The sequence below is a fragment of the Nicotiana attenuata genome, unplaced genomic scaffold (genome assembly GCF_001879085.1).
Source record: "Nicotiana attenuata strain UT unplaced genomic scaffold, NIATTr2, whole genome shotgun sequence".
Lineage (NCBI taxonomy): Eukaryota > Viridiplantae > Streptophyta > Magnoliopsida > Solanales > Solanaceae > Nicotiana > Nicotiana attenuata.
In genome coordinates, this window is record NW_017671880.1 from 96,345 (window position 1) to 96,699 (window position 355).

The window sequence follows — 355 nt, forward strand, 5'->3', positions numbered from 1 at the left end:
TGAGATTGACTTAACTTAATGTTATTCTTCGTTTTAAGCTTTTTCGATACCTGATATGAAAAAAATAAAAGCAATCGGTCATCTGTGAAGACGTTCAAACATGTATAACATATTGATTTTCTGTTTATACCTGTTCCTTTTCTGTCTTCTTCTTCTTTTTCTTGTCTGGCAATATAATTGCATTGCTATCTTGATCATTCAGACTATTAACACAAGCAGTCCAGATATAAAGTTAATAACTACGAAGGTATATTCTCAATTGAAACCAAAGACAACAGTTGTTTAAGCAGCAAAAAAAGCAAGTGGATTAGGAAATCAATTACCTCCAGATGTCTGTATCAAGGTTAGTATCTGC

The 355-nt window shown here is 32.1% G+C and overlaps 1 long non-coding RNA gene across 1 annotated transcript; it reads right to left on the bottom strand.

The window, feature by feature from the left end:
- Positions 1–355, bottom strand: LOC109210700. The gene is made up of 3 exons (XR_002065595.1): positions 324–355; positions 131–203; positions 1–50 (listed from the first exon to the last, which is right to left on the bottom strand). It is a non-coding gene; the product is annotated as an uncharacterized LOC109210700 (long non-coding RNA).